Source organism: Panthera tigris, chromosome X (genome assembly GCF_018350195.1).
Source record: "Panthera tigris isolate Pti1 chromosome X, P.tigris_Pti1_mat1.1, whole genome shotgun sequence".
Classification (NCBI taxonomy): domain Eukaryota; kingdom Metazoa; phylum Chordata; class Mammalia; order Carnivora; family Felidae; genus Panthera; species Panthera tigris.
This window is the reverse complement of record NC_056677.1, coordinates 65,432,771-65,456,688: the sequence shown is the minus strand read 5'-3', so window position 1 is coordinate 65,456,688 and position 23,918 is coordinate 65,432,771. Positions and strand designations below refer to the sequence as shown.

General features: G+C 36.4%; 1 protein-coding gene across 12 annotated transcripts in view; it reads right to left on the bottom strand.

Moving 5' to 3' along the window:
- TENT5D (terminal nucleotidyltransferase 5D) overlaps positions 1 to 23,918 on the bottom strand; it is an 84,730-nt gene that overhangs the window by 45,092 nt on the left and 15,720 nt on the right. Inside the window, exon 1 of one of the 12 annotated variants that reach the window (XM_042975046.1) lies at positions 9,568 to 9,641. The exons of the other annotated variants lie outside the window; for them this stretch is intronic. The gene's annotated coding sequence lies outside the window, so the exon portion shown is untranslated. Of the gene's footprint in view, positions 1 to 9,567; positions 9,642 to 23,918 lie in introns of those variants that run through there. 12 annotated transcript variants of the gene reach the window in all.

Sequence of the window (23,918 nt, the reverse complement as noted above, 5' to 3'; positions counted from 1 at the left end):
AACAAATCACATGACATAAATGAAAACAATTATAAGAGAATATTATGGAAAACTAAACAGCAACACATTGGACAATCTGGAGGAAATGGATGAGATCCTAGAAACATAAACAACCAAAACTGAAACAAAAATAAAAAATTAAACATAATTAAACATAAACCAGCAAAGAAATTGAATCAGTAATCATAATAATTTCAACAAGCAAAAGTTCAGGACTAGGGGGTTTCTCAGGTGAATTCTACCAAACATTTAAAAAAGAGCCAATACCTATTCTTTTCAAAGTACTCCCCCAAAATAAAAAGGAATCAAAACTCCCAAATTCATTCTATGAGGCCAGCATTATCCTGACACCAAAACCAGGTAAAGACTCCACTAAAAGAGAACTGCCAGCCAATATCCTTTACAAACACACATGCAAAAAATCCTCAACAAAATTGTAGTAAACTGAATCCAACAATATGTAGATACTACCCAAAGCAATCTACATATTCAAAGCAATCCCTATCAAAATAACAACAGCATACTTCACAGAGCTAGAACAAACAATTCTAAATCTTTTATGGAAACAGAAAAGACCCTGAAAAGCCAAAGTAAGCCAAAGTTGAAAAAGAAAACCAAACCTGGAGGCATTCCAGACTTCAAGCTGTATTACAAAGGTGTAATCATCAAGACAGTATGGTACTGGCAAAAAAACAGACATATAGATCAATGGAACAGAACAGAGAACCCAGAAATGGACCCACAAACATATGGCCAACTAATCTTTGACAAAGCAGGAAAGAATATCCGATGGAAAAAAGAGTCTCTTCAGCAAATGGTGTTGGGAAAACTGGACAGCAACATGCAGAAAAATGAACCTGGACCACTTTCTTACACCATCCACAAAAATAAATTCAAAATGGATGGAAGACTGAACTGTAAGACAGGAAGCCATCAAAATTCTAGAGGAAAAAACCAGGCAGCAACCTCCTGTACTTCAGCTGCACCAACTTCTTACTTGACATGTCTCCAGAGAAAAGGGAAAAAAAAGCGAAAATGAACTATTGGGACCTCATCAACACAAAAAGCTTCTGAACAGTGAATGAAACAATGAGAAAAACTAAAAGGCAACTGGTGGAATGGGAGAAGATATTTGCAAAAAACATATCACAGAAAGAGTTAGTATCAAAAATCTATTCAGGACTTATCAAACTCAACACACAAAAAACAAATAATTCAGTGAGTAAGTAGACAAAAGATATAAATAGACACTTTTCCAAAGAAGACATCCAATGGCTAACAGACACATGAAAATACTCAACATCACTCATCATCAGGGAAATACAAATCAAAATCATAATGAAATACCACCTGACACCTGTCAGAATGACTAAAATTAACAACTTAGGTAACAACAGATGTTGGCGAGGATGCAGAGAAAGAGGAACTTTTTTGCACTGTTGATAGGATGCAAACTGGTGCAGTCACTCTGGCAAACAGTATGGAGGTACCTCAAAAAGTTAAAAATAGTACTACCCTACAACCCAGCAATTGTACTACCAGGTATTTATCCAAAGGATACATAATCACTGATTCAAAGGAGCACATGCATCCCAATATTTATAGCAGTGCTATCTAAAATAGCCGAAGTATGGAAAGAACCCAAATTTCCATTGACTGAGGAATGGATAAAAGATGTGGTAAATATATACAATGGAATATTACTTGGTGATCAAAAAGAATGAAATCTTGCCCTTTGCAACAACATGGATGGAAATAGTTTATTATGCTAAGCAAATAAGACAGTCAGAAAAAGATATCATATGATTTCACTCATGTGGAATTTAAGGAATATGATAGATGAACATAGGGGAAGGGGAGGAAAAATAAGATAAAAAAGAGAGGGAGACAAACTATCCAGCAAGTCTTAAATATAAGTGAACAAACTGAAGGTTTCTGGGGGGGTGTTGGGTAGGGGGATGTGCTAAATGGGAAATGGATGATGAACATTAAGGAGGGCACTTGTTGGGAGGAGCAATGGATGCCATATGTAAGTGATGAATCACTAAATTCTATTCCTGAAATCATTATTACACATATGATAACTAACTTGGATTTAAATTAAAAAAAAATCATTCACCATGATCAAGTGGGATTTCCTCCTGGGTTGCAAGGGTAGTGCAGTATTTGCAAATCAATCAGGGAGGTACATCATATCAATAAGAGAAAGGATAAGAACCATATTATCATTTCAATAAATGTGGAAAAAGCATTTGAGAAAGTACAACATTCATTCTCAAAACCCTCAACAAAGCAGGATTTGAGGGAACATACCTCAACATAATAAAGACCATATACAAAAACCCCACAACTATCATCATCCCTCAAGGGTAAAAATGGAGAGCTTTCCCCCAAGGTCATGAACAAGACAAGGAGTATGAGGGGAGAATTAGAGAACTAAGTGATGCAATGAGATGTAATAATATCTGTATAATAGGGATTCCAGAAGAGGAAGAGAGGGAGAAAGGGGCTGAAGGTATACTTGAACAAATCATAGCTGAGAACTTCCCTGATCTGGGGAAGGAAAAAGGCATTGAAATCCAAGAGGCACAGAGAACTCCCTTCAGACGTAACTTGAATCAACCTTCTGCACAGCATATCATAGTGAAACTGGCAAAATACAAGGATAAAGAGAAAATTCTGAAAGAAAGCAGCTATGGATAAACACACTCTAACATATAAAGAGAGACCGATAAGACTAGTGATGGATCTATCCACTGAAACTTGGCAGGCCAGAATGGAATGGCAGGAAATCTTCAATGTGATGAACAGAAAAAAAAAAAAATGCAGCCGAGAATCCTTAATCCAGCAAGTCTGTCTTTCAGAATAGAAGGAGAGATAAAGGTCTTCCCAAACAAACAAAAACTGAAGGAATTCATCACCACTAAACCAGCCCTACAAGAGATCCTAAGGGGGATCCTGTGAGACAAAGTACCAGAGACATCACTACAAGCATGAAAACTACATAGATCACAATGAATCTAAACCCACATCTTTCTATAATAACACTGAATGTAAATGGACTAAATGCTCCAACCAAAAGACATAGGGCATCAGAATGGACCAAAAAAAAACAAGACCTATCTATTTTCTGTCTACAAGAGACTCATTTTAGACCTGAAGACACCTTCAGATTGAAAGTGAGGGGATGGAGAACAATCTATCATGCTACTGGAAGTCAAAAGAAAGCTGGAGTACCCTTACTTATATCAGACAAACTAGACTTTAAATTAAAGGCTGTCACAAGAAATGAAGAAGGGCATTATATAATAATTACAGGGTCTATCCATCAGGAAGAGCTAACAATTATAAATGTCTATGCACCAAATATGGGAGCCCCCAAATATATAAAACAATCACAAATATAAGCAACCTTATTGAGAAGAATGTGGTAAGTGCAGGAGACTTGAATAATCCACTTACAACAGGGATAGATCATCTAGAAACAGGATCAATAAAGAAACAAGGACCCTGAATGATACATTGGATCAGATGGACTTGACAGCTATATTTAGAACTCTGCATCCCAAAGCAACAGAATATACTTTCTTCTCAAGTGCACATGGAACATTGTCCAAGATAGATCACACACTGGGTCACAAAACAGCTCTTCATAAGTATAAAAGAATTGAGATCATACCATGCATACTTTCAAACCACAATGCAATTAAACTTGAAATCAAACACAGGAAAAAGTCTGGAAAACCTCCAAAAGCATGGAGGCTAAAGAACACCCTACTAAAGAATGAATGGGTCAACCAGGCAATTAGAGAAGAAATTTAAAAATATATGAAAACAAATGAAGATGAAAATACAACAATCCAAAAGTTTTGGGATGCAGTAAAGGCAGTCCTGAGAGGAAAATACATTGCAATCCAGGCCTATCTCAAGAAACAAGAAAAATCCCAAATACAAAATCTAATAGCACACCTAAAGCAACTAGAAGCAGAACAACAAAGACACGTCAAACCCAGCAGAAGAAGAGAAATATTAAAGATCAGAGCAGAAATAAACAATATAGAATCTAAAAAAAAACTGTAGAGCAAATCAATGAAACCAAGAGTTGGTTTTTTGAAAAAATAAACAAAATTGATAAACCTCTAGCCAGGCTTCTCAAAAAGAAAAGGGAGATGACCCAAATAGATAAAATCATGAATGAAAATGGAATTATGGCAACCAATCCCTCAGAAATATAAGCAATTATCAGGGGATACTAGGCAAAATTATATGCCAACTAACTGGACGACTTGGAAGAAATGGAGAAATTCCTAAGCACCCACACACTTCCAAAACTCAAACAGGAAGAAATAGAAAACTTGAACAGACCCATAACCAGCGAAAACATTGAATCAGTTCTCAGAAATCTCCCAACAAATAAGAGTCCATGACCAGATGGCTTCCCTGGGGGAATTCTACCAGACATTAAAGCAGAGATAATACCTATCCTTCTCAAGCTATTCCAAAAAGTAGAAAGGGAAGGAAAATTCCAGACTCATACTATGAAGCCAGCATTACTTGGATTCCCAAACCAGACAGAGACCCAGCAAAAAAAGAGAACTACAGGCCAATATCCCTGATGAATATGGATGCAAAAATTCTCAACAGAATACTAGCAAATCGAATTCAACAGTATACAAAAAGCATTATGCACCATGATCAAGTGGGATTCATTCCTGGGCTGTAGGTCTGGTTGAATATTCGCAAATCAATCAATCTGATACATCACATGAATAAAAGAAAAGAAAAGGACGATATGATCCTGTCAATCGATGCAGAAAAAGCATTTGACAAAATTCAGCATCTTTTCTTAATGAAAACACTCGAGAAAGTCGGGATAGAAGGAACATATGTAAACCTCATAGAAGCCATTTATGAAAAGCCGACAGCTAACATCATCCTCAATGGGAGAAAACTGAGAGCTCTCCCCGTGAGATCAGTAACACTACAGGAATGTCCACCCTCACCGCTGTTGTTTAACATAATGTTGGAAGTGCTAGCATCAGCAATCAGACAACAAAAGGAAATCAAAGGCATCAAAATTGGCAAAGATGAAGTTAAGCTTTCACTTTTTGCAGATGACATGATATTATACATGGAAAATCTGATAGATTCCACCAAAAGTCTGCTAGAACTGATACATGGATTCAGCAAAGTCACAGGATACAAAATGAATGTACAGAAATCAGTTGCATTCTTATACACTAACAATGAAGCAACAGAAAGACAAATAAAGAAACTGATCCCATTCACAATTGCACCAAGAATCCTAACATACCTAGGAATAAACCTAACCAAAGATGTAAAACATCTGTATGCTGAAAACTATAGAAAGCTTATGAAGGAAATTGAAGAAGATACCTAGAAATGGAAAAATATTCTGTGATCATGGTTTGGAAGAATAAATATTGTTAAAATGTCAATACTATCCAAAGCTATCCACACATTCAATGCAATCCCAATCAAAATTGTACCAGCATTCTTCTCGAAGCTAGAACAAGCAATCCTAAAATTTGTATGGAACAACAAAAGTTCCCAAATAATGAAAGTAATTTTGAAGAAGACCAAAGCAGGAGGCATCACAATCCCAGACTTTAGCCTCTACTACAAAGCTGTAATCATCAAGACAGCATGGTATTGGCACAAAAACAGACACATAGACCAATGGAATAGAATAGAAACCCCAGAACTAGACACACAAAACTATGGCCAACTAATCTTTGACAAAGCAGGAAAGAACATCCAATGGAAAAAAAGACAGTCACTTTAACAAATAGTGCTGGGAGAACTGGACAGCAACATGCAGAAGGTTGAAACTAGACCACTTTCTTACACCATTCACAAAAATAAACTTAAAATGGATAAAGGACCTGAATGTGAGACAGGAAACCATCAAAACCCTAGAGGAGAAAGCAGGAAAAAAACTTCTCTGACCTCAGTTGCAGCAATTTCTTACTTGTCACATCCCCAAAGGCAAGGGAATTAAAAGTAAACATGAACTATTGGGACCTCATCAAGATAAAAACTTCTGCACAGCAAAGGAAATAATCAAGAAAACTAAAAGGCAACCAACAGAATGGGAAAAGATATTTGCAAATGACATATCGGACAAAGGGCTAGTATCCAAAATCTATAAACAGCTCACCAAACTCCACACCAGAAAAATAAATAATCCAGTGAAGAAATGGGCAGAAGACATGAATAGACACTTCTCTAAAGAAGGCATCCAGATGGCCAACAGGCACATGAAAAGATGCTCAACGTCGCTCCTCATCAGGGAAATACAAATCAAAACCACATTCGGATATCACTTCATGCCAATCAGAGTGGCTAAAATGAACAAATCAGGAGACTATAGATGCTGGCAAGGATGTGGAGAATTGGGAACCCTCTTGCCCTGTTGGTGGGAATGCAAACTGCTGCAACCACTCTGGAAAAAAGTGTGGAGGTTCCTCAAAAAATTAAAAATGGATCTACCCTATGACCCGGCAATAGCACTGCTAGGAATTTACCCAAGGGCTACAGGAGTGCTGATGCACAGGGGCACTTGTACCCCAATGTTTATAGCAGCACTCTCAACAATAGCCAAATTATGGAAAGAGCCTAAATGTCCATCAACTGACGAATGGATAATGAAATTGTGGTTTGTATGCACAATGGAATACTACTTGGCAATGAGAAAGAAAGAAATATGACTTTTTGTAGCAATGTAGATGGAAGTGGATAGTGTTATGATAAGTGAAATAAGTCATACAGAGAAAGACAGATACCATATGTTTTCACTCTTATGTGGATCCTGAGAAACTTAACAGACGTCCATGCGGGAGGTGAAAAAAAAGAGGTTAGAGAGGGAGGGAGCCAAAGCATAAGAGACTCTTAAAAACTGAGAATAAACTGAGGGTTGATCGGGGGTGGGAGGGAGGGAAGGGTGGGTGATGGGTATTGAGGAGGGCACCTTTTGGGATGAGCAGTGGGTGTTGTATGGAAACCAATGTGACAATAAATTTCATGTTAAAAAAATAAAGCCAACTCTCTGCTTATTTCTTGCCTGAACATGTACAAGTGAACATGTGTTAAAAAAAACACAAAATATTCTGACAAGTCTCACTTTAAAATTAATTAACCAGCAATTTTGAGTATAATTGTAATGTTGCCAGCCAATCATACTGAACTTCCCTAGTTAATTCTCTTCCACTTTCCTAGACAACTATATATAATTCTCTCTTCTCAAATCTTTTAACACCTTCTCTCCAGTTGTCATGCTTATCAGAGCACCTTGTTTCCCACCACAATGAGAAATCAGAAACAAAAGATAATTTTTATAAGCATCTACAACTGATTTCTACTCATTTATATCTGTCTCTGTGCCTATGTATGCTGCTTTCTCTCCTGTGTAGTATGAATGATTTGCACACATTTCTGGCCAAAGCAAACCCCACCACCTCAGTATCCTATCCCATCCTTTCCAGTACTCAAGGATATTGTCCTGGATATTCTATCCTCCTTCCTGGAACATCATTCTTTCCCACTTTACTAAGTTTATTCTCATCAACATAGAATTTTCCTTAGTGTTAATATGCCTAACTTTCATGAAATAAACCTATTACTATTTTTAAAACCCCCATGGAATATTACTGTTATTTCTTGCAGATTAAATAAAAATTCTCATGACTTTTCCCTCTCTAGCTATCATCCCATTTCTCTTCCCTTTACAGAAATACATTTTCTAAAGTAAGCTGTATGTATGTCTTATCTCCATTTTATCTCCTCACACCAGTTCACTAAAGCATTCTCTAATGATGTTGAAGTTGTTAAATCCAATACTCATTCTGTAGGCCACATCTTAGTGAACCTACCTACCAGCATTTGGTACACTTGATCCCTCTGTCTTTTTAATTTTACTTTTTATTTTTTATGTTTGTTTGTTTGTTTATTGAAAGACACAGCATGAGCAGGCGAGGGGAAGAAAGAGAGGGAGACACAGAATCTGAAGCAAGCTCCAGGCTCTGATCTGTCAGGACAGAGCCTGATACAGGGCTTTAACTCACAGACTACAAGATCATGTCTGAGCCAAAGTCGGACGTTCAACCAAGCCACCCAGGCACCCTGATCCCTTTGTCTTTTTAAAACACTGAGGATGGCACTTGTTGGGATGAGCACTGGATGGGTGTTATATGTAAGTGATGAATCATGGGAATCTATTCCCAAAACCAAGAGCACACTGTACACACTGTATGCTAGCCAAATTAACAATAAATTGTATTTAAAAACAACAACAACAACAACAACAACAACAACAACAACAACACTTTTTGCTTGTTTTTCACAATCCCACACTTATCTGGTTTTCCATTGTCTTTCTGGCCACTCCTTAATATTCTTCTTTTCTTTTTCATTTCTTTAAATTTGGATTGAGTTAAGCTCTAGGAATTTTTTAAAGATACATTTATTACTTCAGTGATCTTATCAGTTTCACAGCTTTATATATTATCTATGATTATGGCTCTTCAATATAAATCTCCAGGCTGAACTCTATCCTGAATTCCAGATTTGTACATCTAACTGCTAACACTTCTAAGTGCTAATTCTTCTCAAATTTAATGTTTCCAAAATTGAATTCATGATAGTATTCAAAACCCCAAACATATCCCTATGCAAGGTTTCACACATCTCAGTAACTGTGTGTGTCATCATGGGCTCATTGTTTTCAGCACACCTAAATCTAACCTATCAACAAAAGCTGTGAGCTGTCCCTTCAAAATATATCCAGATGTCAAACCACCTCTTAACGCCCCACTGTCCCCAATCTGGCCTAAACAAATCATTATCTCTTGCCTGGATTATCGCAAGATCCTTCTAACTGGTCTCCCTCCTTCTACCTTTACTTTCTTGCATTTTTTTCAATATAGAACCCAGAGTTAACCTTTAAAAATAGAGGTCTGATTATGTCCCTTTTTCTACTCAAAACCCTTTAGTGATTTCCTGTTTCACTCAGCATAAAAAAACAAGCTCTTATATAAAAGAGAAAGCTCTAGAACTCTTTCAAGTGGTAAGAGTTCTGGAATTCTCTCTGGGGTTGGAAGGGCTGATAAACACAGTCTACAATCCTCCTCCACCTTGAAATCACAGACCAGTGTCCAGGCACCCAAACCAGTATGCCATCTCAATGAGCCCTGGGCCCCTAGCACACACCAGTACCAGCTATTCTACCATGGCAGCCACAGGGTTGTGTACAACAGGGCACCCCTGGTTAGTGCTCACTACAGCTTCAGTCTTCATGCCAAGGTGACACAAGTACAAGGTACCCTGGAACACTCCAGGCCCATACCATTTTGGCTTTAGACAGCATACTAGGGTACGACTGCTGCAAAGTGGTCCAGTACCTCCCACCTGATGTCTGCTTCAGATTCAGCCAACCCACCAGGGTGCTCCCTGTGTAAAGCTCCAAGGAACACCCCCACCCATGCCAACTCTGGATCCAGTTGCCCAGGCATAACACCTCCTGAACTGACCACCCTGGTTTGTACTCACTTTAGGTTCAGCTGTCCCACCAGGGTGCCCTCAGTGTGAAGAGCCTCATGTCAATCCAGCTTGCAACCACTTCAGTTTCAGCTATCCTGCCAAGGCACATTTCATGTAGAGCTCAGGAACTGCAATGGTCCAGGATCACTTTTGCTGTCCTGCCAGGGTGCCCCCTGTGCAGAGCACCCCAGAAACTCCCAGCCTATATCCTGCTTCAGCTACACTGGCACTCTAGGGCACACTCTATATGGAGAGTCCTAGAATAACCTGGTTTACACCCATTTCAGCTTTGGCTTCCCTGCCAAGGTGCCCTATTAACATAGAGTCCTGTGACCCCCTCCCCAACTTGTATCCACTTTAGCTTTACCTAACCTATAAGGAAACCTTCTATACAAAAAGCCCAGGGACCTCCCAGCTGCACACTGCTTCAGCTCCAGCTGCCCCACTGGGGCACCCCCACTGTGGATCACCACAGGATCCTCTGACTTACACCTACATCAGCTTCAGCTGTCTTTCCAGGACATGTTGGGTACCCCCAACATGTGGAATACCAAGACCCCTGGCCTCCACCCACTACAGCTTTAGGTGTCCTGTCAAAGTGTTCAATATGCTGAAAGCCCCAGGAACAGCTGGCCCATACTGATATCAATTCTAGCTAACCTGCTAGGGCACCCTTTGCACAGAGAGCCCCAGGATGTCCCACATAACCTCCACTTTGGCTCCAGCTATCCTGACAAGGTTCACTCTATATGTAGAGCCTCAGGACACACTGGCTTGCATCCACATCAGCTTTAGCTGTCCTACCAGGACACCCACTGCATGGAAAGGCCAGGAACTACACTGATTTGCACCCAATTCAGCTTTAGCTATCCTACCAGGAGGCCCACTATGTGGAGAGCCCTGGGACCCTCAGTCCATGCCAGCCACAGATCCAACCAGCCAGAAAATGTCACCAAGCACACAAAGTCTACATAGGGTACAACCATACAAAGGACCATTCTTTCAAGTTTAGAGAAGTAGCTGTTCTAGCTAATCTATAAAAATTAAAAGAACAGAAAGTCAAGCAAAATGGGGAGAAAACAGGAAAGCATTCCAAAAGAAAGAGTTGATCCTCAGAAAAAGAACTAAATGAAATGGAAATACACAATATGCCTGATAAAGAATTTAAAGGAGAGTTAATAACTACTTTTCTCAAACTATTCCAAAATAAAATAGAAGTGAAACAAAGCTTCCAAATACATTCTACAAGGCCAGCATTATCCTGATACCAAAACCAGACAAAGACGCGACAAAAAAAAAAAAAAAGAAAAAGAAAAAAAAAGAAAACTTCAGGCCAATGTCCCTGATAAGCATAGGTGCATACACTTCTCAGTAAAATACTAGCAAACCACATACAACATTGAAAAGATCATTCAGCACGATCAAGTGGGATTTATTGCTGGAATGCAAGAGTGGTTCAAAATTTGCAAATCAAACAATGTGATACACCACATTGTTAAAAGTTATATAATCATTCCAATAGATACAGAAATAGATAAGATTAAACATCCATTCATGATAAAAACTCAACAAAATAGGGTTGCGGGAACATACCTCAACATATTAAAGTCAATATATGGAAAACACAGCTAACATCATATTCAGTGGTGAAAACTGTGAGCTTTCCCTCTAAGGTCAGGAACAAGACAAGGATGCCCACTCTTAGCACTTTTATTCAACAAAGTACTAGAAACCTAGCCACAGTAATCAGACAAGGAAAAGAAATAAGAGGCATCTATATTGGCAAAAAAATAAATTAAAATATCTCTATTTGCAAAAGTCATGATATTATACATTGAGAATTCTAAAGATTCCACCAACAACTACTGGAAATAAATTCAGTAAACCAGCAGGCTACAATATTAATACTCAGTAATCAGTAGAATTTCTATACACTAAAAAACGAAGTCAGAAAAATAAGAAATTTAAAAACAAACATTTACAACTGCAACAAAAACAATTAAATATCTAGGAATAAATTTAACTAAGGAACTTAAAGACATATACTCTGAAAACTATAAAACATTCATGAAAGAAACTGAAGAACAAATGAAAAGAACAAATGAAAAGATATTCTATGCTCATGGATTGGAAGAATTAATATTGTCAAAATGTCCATATTACCCAAAGGAATCTAGAGATTCAATGCAATCCCTATCAAAATACCAATAGCATTTTTCACAAAACTAGAACAAATAATACTAAAACTTTTATGGAACCGTAGAAGACCCTGGATAGCCAATGCAATCCTGAGAAAGAACAAAATTGGAGGTATCACAATCCCCGACTTCAAGATATACTACAAAGCTATGGTAATCAAAACAGTATGGTACTGGCACAAAAAATAGACCCATGTATCAAAGGAACAGAATAAAGAGTCCATAAGTAAACCCACATTTCATGGGGGGGATAGGCTAAATATATATGGAGATTAAGGAATGCACTTGTGATGATCAGCAGGTATTTAATAGAAGTATTGAATCACTGTATTGTACACCAAAAACTAATATTACACTATTAACTAACTAGAATTTAAATAAAAACTCAAAAATAAAAGTTGGTATGACGCTCTGGAGTTACACTAACTGGGTTTATTTCCTGGTTCTAGCACTTACTAGTTGCCTGGCCTTAAGGTTTAATTTGCAGCCCTATGAATAGGTTTCAATGTCTGTAAAGAGGATTATATGAGTCATATATAAAGTCTTTAGGACAGTACCTGGAACATCATGTTAGCTCTTTGTGTGCTTGTGTGTGAGTGTGCTGGTGTAAGTAGGTGTGTATACGTGTACAAAAATGGGCAATCCATTCAACTTACATCAGATAAATGGAGTTCAGAAAGGTTATATAAGTTAAAGTCAAACTTATTATAAGCTTTATAAAGCTTACAAATATGTAAATATTTGTTCTTGTAGAAGAAGCAGCTAAAGAGTAAAATGTTTTAGGTGTTTAGAGACATGAATGAAAGACTGCAGAGAAAGTCAGGCTCTCTACTAGACTAGATTTTAAAACAAACTGGATTACTGATAAGAAACAATTTTCTGGTTATGATGGACAAGGAAAGGTTAATTTATTATCTTTGAGATCTAAGATATTCTTCTTAAAATTTTTTCTAATGCCTATTCTTGACTTTGTAGAAACAGGGGAAGTAGGCAGAGTGGCCGTAAAGCCATTATGAAGATCTTCTACACTACTGATGGTACCTTCTCCTTGACGTCAGTTGCTCATTTTATTCTTGATATGTCTTGAATTTCCCATTATAATTAGCTATGTGTCATGATCTAGGAAGTTAACTAGTTACTATTGTTTATTAGTGCTAGAGTTGGAGTGAAAAGACGAATAATTAAAAATAATGGATAATCTCAATAACTACTAAGTTCTTTAAAATGTATTATAGATTTTTGATAGAAAATTTACCTTTTTAAGTAAGTTTCTGATTATGGATAATAAGATTGAATTATATTCCCTGAATATACATACATGGGCTGCCCAGCAAGGAAAACCTACATGATAACATGATGGCAGATAGGGAAACCTAAGATGTAGAAAGAAGTTCATCCACAAAATAACCAAAACATGAAAAATTGAGACCTGAGTAAAATGTTAATAGCCAATTTCAAGATAGGTTTTTAAAGACACATAACCAATGTATATTCTGTTAAGTCTGAAAAGAATGGCTCAGAGAAAAGTGATACAGGAAGAATTTGAAGGAGAGAACGAGAAGTTAATAAAATACATGAAAAAAAAAAGAATTACCTATTGAACAAAAAGATAAATTTCATCCATCGATGTTTAAATACAATAACTCTCTATACCCATTCCTAGCAGGTATATTTTTGTTGTGTAGTCTATTTTCTAATTATGATAGAAAACTGCAACACTATAAAGATACAAGAAACATTTCAGCACTTCATTGACTTTGTGAATGGGGATGAACGAACAAGAAAAAAATACAATTTATAATATAGTGAGATTATTTACCTCTTGTCCTTTCAACAGAGAAAAATTAAAATACAATGGTATAAGCAATTAGGCCATAAACTTTAATAATTACAAGTAGCGAAATACCAAAATGTCTTTGAGATCTATCCTATACCACCTTCAAAAAATCAGCATTGAAATTCCTTATCTAGCCCAACAGCATGTATTTCAGAAAACTGTTGTGATATTCAATTTACCATCTAGGAATATAAAAATCTATTTATATCAAATAAGTAAACAACATATGGCACATAATATTTATTGCCTTATTTATTACAATCAGGTATTCCATTTCACCAGAAACATCAGTAAGCACAAAGCTAAATTCTTAAGAGAATAAAAATATCAGTACCCTAAGCACAGGGCTATGTTCTTTTCAGAAGTCTGTAGGCTAGAAATTTGAGTTTTAACATTAATATTAAAGGTTTCTAGAGTTTTTTTCAGAAATATTATGCTTCATTTACCATGTAAGTTTTCACTAAAAATTAGTAAGAGTTGTATTGACATCATTAGAAACACTATTTTTCATGCAGAGTTTTCTTGTCTTCCAGAAATTTGCACAGAAAGGAAACAGAAAATAGAAAGGAGGTAGAAAAAAATGTAATCATAAAAGAAATGGGTGAAAAGTCACTTGAATTAAACTGACTTAAAATATACATATACAAATTGTACAAAATATAGTTATAAACTGGTTCACAATTAGAAATTTTACATTTCAGCAAAACTTATAATGTTATCAAAATATTTTTGCAATGTTACAGATCACTAGCTTATTGAGCATCTATTACAATAAGGCACTAAAGAAAACATAAGGTACTCTCCATGCCTACAAAAAAATTTACAACTTAGGAAAATAAGACATATATACATATATACCCATATACTTGAAAAGTCAACTAGCAATGCAAACAGTATATACAGTTAAGTGCCCAATGAACTGCACATAAAAAGAGAATAAGAGTTCAGAGAAGGGAGAGACTGGATATGATGAGAAAAGGCTTTTAGGTATGGACCTTAAGTTTTATTTTGAAACATAGGTAGAATTATGAAAAATAGGTAAAAGGGATAGAGTAAATATTCCAGGATGGGAAAAATTAAAAAATAGAAGGAAGCACCTGGGTGGATCAGTCAGTTGAGCGTCTGACTTCGGCTCAGGTCGTGATCTCATGGTTTGCAAGTTTAAGCCCCACACTGGGCATGCTGCTTTCAACCTGTCAGTGCATAGCCCTCTTTGGATTCTCCATCCCCCTGTCTCTGCCCCTACCCTGCTTGCACTCTCCCAAAAATAAATAAGTATTAAGAAAATTAAAAGTTGAAATAGAATGTAAAAAACAACAGTAAAAAGGGAATAAAATGGATGGCACAAGGCATGCAGATGGGAGTCAATGAGTAAACCAGACTGGCTCTTACAAATTAGAAAAATTTATTTAAGAGGTAAGTTTAAAATACAGTTGTTAGGCCATAGGGAGACACCAAAGTTTCTGAGTATGAAAGTGACTTGTCAAAAATGATGCCTTTTGTGAAGATTAATCCAGAAATAGTACATACAGTGAATTAAACTAAAGGGCAAAAGCCAGGGAGTATGATAATAGGAATGAGAAAGCAGAAGAGTGGGGACATTATAACTTTAGAATCAATTACATTTGGTGATAAATATATATGGGAAATCAGGAGAAAAGAATTAACCAAGAGGACTAGATACATGGCTTTGGTCAAATTATTTAACCTTCTGTGCCTCAGTTTCCTTATCTATTATAATGAGAAGGTTCTCTAGAGTTCATTCCAAATCTAAAATGATTCCATGATGCAATAGCTTGAAGATTTCAAACTTGGGTGACTGACTAAGGAGAATGATATACTGGTGGCAGACATCGTTTTATCTAGAGCAGTTCTCAAACTTTAGCCTACATTAAAATCACCTGGAAGGTTTCTTAAACACAGATTGCTGACCCAACTACCAGAATATCTGATTGGGAAGGTTGGAGTAGTGGCAGAGAATGTGCATTTCCAACTTGCAGGTGATTCTAATACTGCTGGTCCAAAGACCCTACCTTGAGAATCCCTGGTTTAGGAAATGGGGAAAAAATCCATCGAAATGGAATGTGTATACACTACAATTTGGAATGGTTCTCATGAAAGCACCCGCAAGTATTCATGAAACTATTCTATCACTGGTGCATATACTTAATAACTACATTTTGTAAAATTTTACGTGAGAAAATGAAGTCACAGAATTATAGTTTCATATAGAGTTATAGTTGCTTCTTCTGGTTTCCATAGCACTTTCTACATATATGTATTACTTAATATTGTTAACACCTCCTATTTTATTATCACATCATTTGCTTTCATGTCTGTCTCTTTTTTTTTTAACGTTTTATTTATTTTTGAGACAGAGAGAGACAGAGCATGAACGGGGGAGGGGCAGAGAGAGAGGGAGACACAGAATCGGAAGCAGGCTCCAGGCTCTGAGCCATCAGCCCAGAGCCCGACGCGGGGCTCGAACTCACGCACCTCGAGATCGTGACCTGAGCTGAAGTCCGCCGCTTAACCTACTGAGCCACCCAGGGGCCCCATGTCTGTCTCTTTCAATGGACCCTCAAGTACTAGAGGTAGAGGATCATCTTATTTCATTCCCAACATCTAATAATTCCTGAAACATATCAAGAAAAATAAAATAATGAGATAGCATTTTTCTTAAAGTAGTAATTTAAAAATGAGATGGAAGCAAAGATTTAGGCACAAAGATATTCCATGAAAATTAAACATTCAATAAAAGAAAGGTTGGATACATTATAGATAACAGACTGTTAGGCAGACATTTAAAATCATTTTAAGACTGCCTTTGCTGCATCCAAAAGGGTTTGGATTGTTGTGTTTTCATTTTCACTTGTTTCCATGTATTTTTTAAATTTCTTCTTTAATTGCCTGGTTGACCCATTCATTCATTAGTAGGATTCTCTTTAACCTCCATGCATTTGGAGGTTTTCCAAATTTTTTTCCTGTAGTTGATTTCAAGTTTCATTGCATTGTGATCTGAAAGTGTGCATGGTATGATCTCAATTCTTTTATATTTATTGAGGACTGTTCTGTGACCCAGTATGTGATCATGGAACATGATCATGAAAAATAAAATAAAATCATTTTAAAAGAGTACTTAATAGTATTGGAAAATGCTCAAGATGTTAAAATTGGATATAAAATGTTACATACTATGATGCAAATTATGAAAAATATGATATACATAATATATACATAGATAGAAAAGTAATACAATATAATTTGGGTTATAAGAAGTATTTTAATTCAATAAAAAGTATATAATAATTTAATCATCAACTTGAGGTTTAGTTGTGGTATATCACATTGAAGTTGAATGCAAAAATTTTTGCACTGTTTTTATTTGCTTCTTATGATCAATAAATGTTTATGAAGAAATTACTCTAGGTAACCATAATGCTAGATGATAAGGATGAACAGTATCCCAAAATCATTTTCTTTAGAATATATTAACTGGTATATAAAGTTTCTTTTTAAATGCTAGATAACTTTATTTTAAATGTTAAGGGTCTATCATATTTCTGTCTTGAGCTTTTGCTGATGTATTTTCTTTAAAAATAATTTTTTAAGTGTATATATTTTGAGAGAGAGAGCAAGTAGGGTAGGGACAGAGGGACAGGGGAGACAGAATCCCAAGCAGGCTCCACATTGTCAATGCAGAGTCTAATGTGGGGCTCAAACTCACGAACCATGAGATCATGACCTGAGCTGAAATCAGGAGTTAGATGTTTAGCTGACTGAGCCACCCAGGTGCCTCTGGGTGTATTGATGTATTTTCAAAATTCCCTTCATTTCAGACATCCAGAATGGAGTATTTCTTCAGAACAAAGGTAAAATCTAAGTACAATTCTTAGTATGATTCTCCTTACATTTGGATTTTTTTTTATAATTTCTATTTGAGAACATTTGTGTTTGTTATGAAACATCTCTTTCCTTTTAACCAGGATAAAGAATGAACAATGTTCATGACCATGAAAAACTTCCTTTTTAATCTTCTTGATTAAGATGTTTCTAACAGAAATGGAAACAGCATTCAAATAAAATAGGATACTATTTGAGCAATCCAAGTGCTCCAAATCACTTGTACCTGTTCTTATCAGATAACTGAAGCAAAAATCCTATGTATGTATATACAAGTACATATCTCTGAGTTCCCTTAATAGCACCCAGTGAAAGAAAGTTCTGGCAAAAAATAAGAGCTTAATTAACATTGAGTAAAACAGCATAACTATCATATTTAATTATTACCATTCACTAGTGCTAGTAACTGGTGTTTTGAGGAAAAAGAGATTAATAGAAGAAATAAATTCCTGAATTCTATAAGTTTTACAGTACAGGGTAATGGTCCTCAAGCTTTTTGAGTATAAAGACCTCTTTTTAATACCAAAAATTTCCATGAACCCCACATAACAGTAGTTGTCAAGTTCAGTGTCGCTGACTGAGCAACTACATAAAAATAGTAACTTTCATAAATTAAGTACCACTTTTAAGTAAATGAGAAAGTTTATTAAACTATAGTCAATTCTTGTTGCAAATAAAAACAGGGATCACCTGCAATGACAGAGCTCTCGATTCCCAAGGGAATCACCAGTAAAAAGTGTATAGCTTTGGCAAAGATATACATACAATGTATATCAATTGACTATAATAATTTTGAAGTTCCTCCTAGGTGCCAGGCACTATGACAGGCCCAGGCGATAAAAGATAGAGTCCCTACCTTCAAAAAGTTTAATATAATGGAACATTAACCAAAAATTATAAATACAATCAGTCAGTACAAAGAATGATATAATTAGATAAGGAGATAGTGAAGCGGTCAAGAAAAGGTGCCTATGGATGACAACTGGGCCAAGTCTTAAAGGATGAATTGGAATTACTGGGGTTTAGGAGAAGATGGAATTCCAGGCTGATTGAAAGCCCAAAGCAAATCTACAGAAGTGATAGATATTATCATGTGGACTTGGAGACAAAGCTCTGAATTGGTCCTATAAAATAATATATAAAGCAATTGTAGAATATAAGGATAAAAGAGATAGGAAGAGGAATAGTCATAAAGGACCTTATGTGATTATGTTAAAGGAGCCTGAATCTTATGCTGAAAATAATGAGGAACCATTAAAGAGTTTTAAGCTGAGATGTGGCATAATCAGACTTCTATTTTAGATAGAACTTTCAGGTAGCTGTAGAGTAGATGAACTTGAAAAGGATAAGAAGAGAGGTAAGGAAAATATTTGTTGAATAAAATGATTTAATGGACGGATAATCCTGTAATAGTCCCAAAAAGAGAAGGTGAGAGTTTGAACTATGACTATAGTAGTAGGAATAGAAAATAAGGAACAGTTCAATAAATATTTACATCAAATCAGCAGGATCTAGTGACTGATTGAATGTAAAATATAAAGGAGAAGAAGTAAAAGATAAATCCTAGTTTGAGTAACTGGGAAGAAAATGGTGTTTCCAAATGAGACTGAAAATACTGAATGAAGAAGTCTTTTGAGCGAAAAACTGAGGTCAATTTTAAATATGTTGAAGTGCCTGTGAGACAGAGCTATCTAGCAAGAGTTGGATGATGAGCAAGTGGTGAGTGTGATGTTCAAGTGAGAGAAATGTGGACTTGTCATATAGATTAATCAAAGATAAAGTATAAATTAGTTCACACAAGGAAAGAGTGCAAAATCAGAAAAAAATGTGTAAGAGAATCCTGGGAACACCTACATTGAGAGAGTGGAGAGAAGTCCATGAAAAGCATAGAGAAAGTACAGTTAAATATACACAAGGAGAGCCAAAAAATGCTAAAGAGTGTTATGAAGTAGAAAGTTTCAAAGAGAAAAATGTGATCAATAGTGTGGAATGAAGTTGTGCTATCTAGTAAGATAAGACATTTTTAAAATGTTCATCAGACTTAGAAATTAGACAAATAACTATAATGATAAATAACAATAAGTAGTTTCTGTGGAGTGGAAAAGAAAATTTAGACTCCAGTGGGCCATAAATTCCTTTATTTCTTCAACAGTGATTTATTAAGTATGTTTCATTTGACAAGCATGATACCATATACTGGGCAAAATAACATGGCTGCCTTTCCTTATATTGCTTTTACCATGTGGGTAGGTGCCTATCTCACCAATACTCTGGACAATGGAGAAGAATAATTTTAATGGGGAATATAAAAAAATTAAGGAAATAATTTGCAACCATTTTCCTGGTTAGAGAGAGGAAATATATTCTCAATTAGGAGGAAGAGAGAAGATTTTATATTTACACACACACACACACACACACACACACACACACACACACAAAACGCCATAATCCTGAATCAGCTGAGCTCCAGGAAAACCAAAAACCTAGATTATTTTTTACTTTCTTTATTTTTACCCATCTTAACAAATGACAAGAGGAAAGGAAATAGATTTAAAATGAAGCTGTATTGGATAGACAGGTTGGAAGATGGTGGCAGTGTAGGAGGACCCTAGTCTCTGTCCCAGAAATACAACTAGATAACTACAAATCATCGTAAATACCCCAGAAATTGACCTGAAGATTGGCAGAGAAAACTCTACAACTAAAGGTAGAGAAGAGGCCACATAGAAGAAGGTAGGAATTCTGACATGGTTTAGGACAGAAACAGATCTTGGCCACTGTGGTGGCGAGAGAGCTGCAGTCATGGAGAGTGGCAAGAGAAAGACTAACACACAGGGGAGCTCAGAGCGTGGGGAATAAATCCTCATAGAAACTGGCTTGGAAAGGGAGAGGGGCCAAACTTTGTGACTTCTGGCAACCATCTGGGCTTAAAGTTTGGAGTTTTAAAGGTCAGCAAGACAGGCTGGGATAGGGGCCGGAGGGCACTGTGGTGCTCCTGGAGTGAAGGCAGAAAAAACAACCCATAGACATACAGTGTGGAATCAGTGATCTGAAGAGTACTGGGACACACAGTGGGGAGGTTATATTCTCATTTCAGAGTGTGTCGCAGACAGGCAGTGTTCATGGAGAGACACCTCTGGGAACAAAAGAACTGGCAGGTGCCATTTCCCTCCCCTGCCCCTCAGCATAAGCACAGGGCAACCTGTGGGAACACGTGTAGCTCCAAAACTTGCTATCTAACTTGCTTACATCAAGCCCTCTCCCCCCATATTCTGGTGGAACTGCCCTTCTCCACCTCCTTTGCTTCAGCCCCCAATGTGGTAGGCCCCCTACCCCAGAGGACTGGCCCAAACCCCTACCCACAGTGCATCTCCTGACTTGGGAATTTTGCAGAGTCTCAGTTTCAGCGGTGGTAGCAACAGGTCTCATTTCAAAAGCAGACCAGACCATGTCTAGTTAAAACATACTACATTTATGGCAGGGACCAAACACTGCCCACAACAGGCAGAGTACCTCTGTAGATAACTACCCTGAAGGACAGAGCAAAAGGCAGAATACATGCAGCACACATTGGAGACACTTCCAGAAGCACCAGGACCTGGAGAACAGGGGATACTACATGGCAGGGCACTACAGGACCTCTTCTTCATAAGGCCATTACTCTCCAAGATATCTCATTTTATTATCTCCTTACTTTGGAAATATGCTTTCCTGGGTCTATCTAGTAAACCAAATCTCAGATTCAGCAGATTATATGCATCTATATTCCTATAACTCTTGGACTTTTTCACCAAGAACCCTAGGTTTTCCATATTCTTTCTAAGATAAAGACTTTCCATATTTTCCAGTATTATTTTTGTTTTTCAGCTTGAGTTTCTCCATTTTAGTATCTGTCTTATTCTTTATGGTTAAAAAGCTCCTAGTTACTTCTGAATACTTATTTGTTTTCCTATTAATACCCCTTGTTGTTGTTATTCTAATAAGTGGATTCTTTGATTTCAATTTAAAATTTTTAAATCTTTGGATCTCTCTAGATATTACCAATCTTTACTACTATTCTTTGCTACTTTGAAAATATTTAGGTGCCTAACTTGCCACAAAATGTGAATAAAATACTCCTCTTATTACTTTTTTTTTAAAGGGAAGTCTTATTTTAGCAAGTGTATCCTTCAAATCATTGCTATCCTCACATTTTACTGTCACTCTCTAAAAGCAATCCACAGTATGGGGTGCCTGGGTGGCTCAGTCGGTTAAGCATCCAACTTCAGCTCAGGTCATGACCTCATGGCTTGTGAGTTCAAGCCCTGCGTCGGGCTCTGTGCTGACAGCTTAGAGCCTGGAGCCTGCTTCAGATTCTGTGTCTCCCTCTCTCTGCCCCTCTCTCGCTCACGCTCTGTCTCTCTCTCAAAAATAAACATAAAAAATTAAAAAAAATAAAAGCAATCGACAGTAAGGGATAATGATAGCCAACAAAAATACTGTTATAGAAGCTTACATTTAGTCTGGGAATCCCTTTTGAGCTGCTATTATTATTAGCTATTATAATTATGTTTGTAGTTGAATATATTGTACTGTGAAGTAAAAAAAAATTGCCTTAATAACCATCTGACTTTGAGCAATTTTTTTACATCTCAAACCTAAATTACTAGGTGAGGAAATAGTGCAATGCAACAATAGCAAGTATATTAGAAAATCAGGAGGCATGATGGACTAGATATACTAGATATACTAGAGCAGAATATATATATATATATATATATATATATACACACACACACACACATATAATGCATATATATATATATATATATATACATATTTTTAAATATTTTATTTATTTTTGAGAGAGAGAGAGCATAAGCAGAGGAGGGGCAGAGAGAGGGAGACAGGAGACAGAGAATCCTAAGCAGGCTCCATGCTGTCAGTGTAGAGCCTATATGGGGCTCGAACTCACAAACCCCAAGATCATGACCTAGTCTGAAATCAAGAGTCCGACACTTAACCCACTGGGCCACCCAGACGCCCCAAGCACTGGATATATTTTAGCATTTAGATGGACTATCTAGAAATTCTGACTTTTAAAATCCTCAGTAATCTAGGGGCACCTGAGTGGCTCAGTCTGTTGAGCGACTGACTTCAGTTTAGGTCATGATCACGTGGTTCTTGAGTTTGAGCCCTGTATCAGGCTCTGTGCTGACAGCTCAGAGCCTGGAGCCTGCTTTGGATTCTGTGTGTCTTTCTCTGCAACACCCCCCAACCCCTGCTCATGCTTTCTATCTCTCTCAAAATAAATAAACATTAAAAAATGTTTTTTTTAATCCTCAGTAATCTAAAAAAACAGGTTAAAAGAGTTTATATTTATATTTTTCTTAGATGTCCTTTTAGTCTTTTTTATTTCATGTCTTGGAAGGATAAACGCTATTAGAAATTCTCTCTCGTACTTTTTTTGTAATTTTTTGTAGTTTTATGCTGGATTTGCTTAATGGGTGTTTCATCATCACCTGTAAACAAAGAAGATTAAACTACTATGCATAGCACATTTAACAACATCAGAAAACACTTTAAAATAATGAATAAAATATTTTATAAATCGAAAAAACCTCTTGGTATATTTGAGACTCCTCTGGAACCATACTTTCTTGAGGTATTATTAATCTCTGTACTATGTCAAAATGAACTAAGAAATATAAAATCAGAATTCTAATCAGAATTGAACTGTAAATATGAGACACATTTTAAAATTCACAACAAAAGGGATCAGCTTACATTGTTATTAACATCACATAAAAAATTACTGGATTGTGGTTATTTCACATTAGCTATCTGGGTGTAAAGATATGACAGGTTTTAGGTTTGGGAATTATTAGACTGATACAGATTCAAATTCCAGCTATGCCACTCAATAACTAAGCAGTCATGGTTAAATTACTTAAATTCATAAAGTCTCACATCTTTTATTTATAAAATATCTAATTTTAGTAAACATGGATGCTATGAAAATTAAAAAGAGAGAATGTACTATGTAAAGTACCCATCGTGGTACCTTAAACATTACAGTGTTCAATAAATACTGAAAGCAGCATGATCTAGTAGAAAAATAATATTATAGTCTTGGAATCCTAATATATCAGGGCTTGAATCTGAGTATTTATAATTTATCAACTATGTTACCATGAGTAAGTCGTCTAATCTTTGTATCTTTGTTTTCTCATCTATAGTGAGGGCAACAATGATAATATACTTTACATGGCTATTCAATGATTAAATAAGAAAATACACAGTGAGCATTCAATAAAGCATTCATTCTCTTACCTTTTCTCAAAAATCAAATATAATGTATAGCTATCTCTTAAGAAAATAGAATGGAATATTAAGAATGAAATCTTGCCATTTGCTACGATGTGGATGGAGCTAGAGAG